At 39.0% G+C, this 2689-nt stretch overlaps 1 long non-coding RNA gene across 1 annotated transcript; it reads right to left on the bottom strand.

Moving 5' to 3' along the window:
* Positions 1 to 860: 860 nt before the first annotated feature.
* LOC115786989 (uncharacterized) lies at positions 861 to 2209 on the bottom strand. Its single transcript, XR_004020471.1, has 3 exons — positions 2013 to 2209; positions 1865 to 1933; positions 861 to 1227 (listed from the first exon to the last, which is right to left on the bottom strand). It is a non-coding gene; the product is annotated as an uncharacterized LOC115786989 (long non-coding RNA).
* Between the last annotated feature and the right edge of the window lie 480 nt (positions 2210 to 2689).

The raw sequence follows: 2689 nt of genomic DNA, 5'->3' as shown, positions 1-2689 counted from the left end.
AAACTGCTGCGCTGCATAATCTTCTCTCTTTACAATGTGCTCAACTACCATACGCTGCACTTCTGGAGGATTTAAATCATGTGCAGATATGGTGGTCATGCTATGAGCTGGGGTACTCGCAGTGTGATCTGACTGGCTCGATTGTTGTGCACCTTGAACACTGAGGTCAGCTGCTGCAGGCTGAGGCTCGACCCAGGAAGCAGCTGGTGCATTCTCAGGTAAGTTGATTGACTCTGTGTGATCGTGTCCAGTTTCTTTGACTGACTCAGCAATCTGTGACATCATGTCCTTCAAGACATCTGCAAAATCTCTGCCACTCATCTTAGCTAGGTTTTTGATTTCAGTGAGATATGACTTGGTCGTATCATTTCCCACACAGTGCGTGTAAACACTGGCAAGCGATTGTATCCTATAACTATCCCCGCTGTTGGATACATGGGTACATGGCAATGGCTCAAGAGCACTAATGGCAATACCTGAGTTGTACTCAAAAATAACACTTTGGAAGAACTTAGATTTACTATCGTCTATTTTTATGACTCGTGAGATTGACCCAAACTGTTTCAAGAACTCAGCCACTTCCTCAGTTTGCTCATCTCCAGCCATTTCACTCACTATCACCGCATTGGGGACCTTAACAGATTTACGTTCAATAATATCCATTTTTAGTAGGTTAAAGCTTAATGCAACGTCAGGAAAAAAGAGAAAAAGTCTCCTGGCTGGCTCGCCATTTTATATTTGTAACCCCTGACTTATTAAGTACCTCAGAACAACTCAATTATCTTAGACCAGATGCTAGGTTCGGCAGGAGTACAATGGAATCAAGGTGAGTGCGAAATGAATTGGCTGGAGGCAGGAAATGAGCAAAAGACAGTTATTATTTTGAGCAAAAATGAAATAACAACACAACGTAATCAGAACAATAATAATAACAACAAGCCGGCATATCAAAATCAAAACACAGTCTTACTGAGCTCAGTATTTCAGCTTTGTCCTTTTGGTCGTTAGTCAAGTCAAAATATGTTTGTCTTTCAAGTTCAGCTCCTTTTTTCAGTCAGTGGTTTGTATTGTTACCACGTAGATGTTAACACAGAAGAGAAGAAGGGGACTCCTCGACCAATGTTCAGTTCTGCTCTGGGCATAGGCTCGCCATCTCCGTCCGGAGAGAATCCAAGGATGCGATCCAGCAATCCAATCCAACTTCTTAATCAGCAAATCAAACCTAGCCTACACACAATAATGATATTATTGCATACAGCTAAATAAAACCCAATTTCCTATCTTATTCTTACAGCTATAGCTTAGTCTTTTTTCTTCATTTCCCTTATTACCACAGTAATATTTTACATGCATGTTCTTCTTCAAAATCTTTGTAGTCATGAAATTATCTCCAACAACGCAAACAATAAATGAAATTATTTTTTAATCAATTAAATGATTGATTCTTAAATCATTTTTTAAGCTTTTGCAAACATGAAATGCAACTAATTTCTCACTCCTTGAATGAGCATGTAGTATACCTAACTCCAATATTCTCCTTAAGTCATCCTCTGTATCAGTTAAACCCTCTCTGGGCTACTGGGTTCATCATTACAAATGTTCTGCAACTTTTTCCTTATAACTCATAAAAAGATACATTTGCAATTAACAAACATTATATCCAACTGAAGAAATAAGTGCAAAGAAAAGAAAAGAAAACTTAAAGTGCGTATTGTAAACTCAACCCATACTTGGTAAAACCATATCTTAACAGAAACAACATTTCCAGGGCTCTTAAGTAGAAAGGAATCTACCCGCGACTTAGCGTTAGCACAATGCTAATTTTAGCATGACGCTAGCTCCAACAACACAGGGTCTCACTCACCAAGATGAGGTATCAATAAGGACACGGCGACGGTCAGCCACACGGCCTCTCTAGCTCGTGTTCCATCAACTTAACATAACAGATATTTCAGATTAGCTTCTGTAAATGCAATTACTTGTTGAGAATACTTTTCTGCATTAAAACTCACCAAGATGACTGATAAAGTTCAGCACAGCGGGTCTACGGCCTGCCACCTTCAGTTCAAAGTGCCGCATATAGCGAGACCGGAAGTAAGGTTAAGACGAGGGAATCACACTTCCTCTTTTCAAAATAAAGGTTTTTCAAAATAAAACAGTACAAGTGTATTGATATAAATAAAAGAAGAGAAAAGGGGACGCTTTCTCTACTGGGTTACACAAGCACACAGACCAAACAAAACCAGGCTCTTAAGCTGCTCGTCCTGGTCCTTCAGGAGCCCCTCAAGGCCAAATACAAGTCCTGAGAAAGAGGAGATGGTTTGTAAGCCAGTGATGAAGCTGATACACAAGAGAGAGCTGGAAACACTGTAAAAATAAAACCATCAAAACAATATGCTGTTTCACTGTTAAAGTTTTCACATATTTAATAAGCAGATGATTCATTTAGGTTCAAGGTACAATGCTTTCCATGTCTTTCAAAACTCTGTTTTGGTGTTTCTCATGGTGACGCTTCCCTGAAATATACAACAAATTTATCAGATCACCTGTCTTAAAAAAAAATTACAAAAAAAATTTAAAACTAAAAACATATAATTTATTGTGCAAATAACAAAGTGAATATGTTTTTGTGAACTGTAGTGAGAGTAGGGAGCTGGCAGAAGAGAGCCTGGAGAGGTGGAGGTATGCC

The sequence above is a fragment of the Archocentrus centrarchus genome, chromosome 10, assembly GCF_007364275.1.
Source record: "Archocentrus centrarchus isolate MPI-CPG fArcCen1 chromosome 10, fArcCen1, whole genome shotgun sequence".
Classification (NCBI taxonomy): domain Eukaryota; kingdom Metazoa; phylum Chordata; class Actinopteri; order Cichliformes; family Cichlidae; genus Archocentrus; species Archocentrus centrarchus.
Note: the sequence above shows the minus strand (reverse complement) of the source record. Positions and strands in the feature narration are given on the sequence as shown.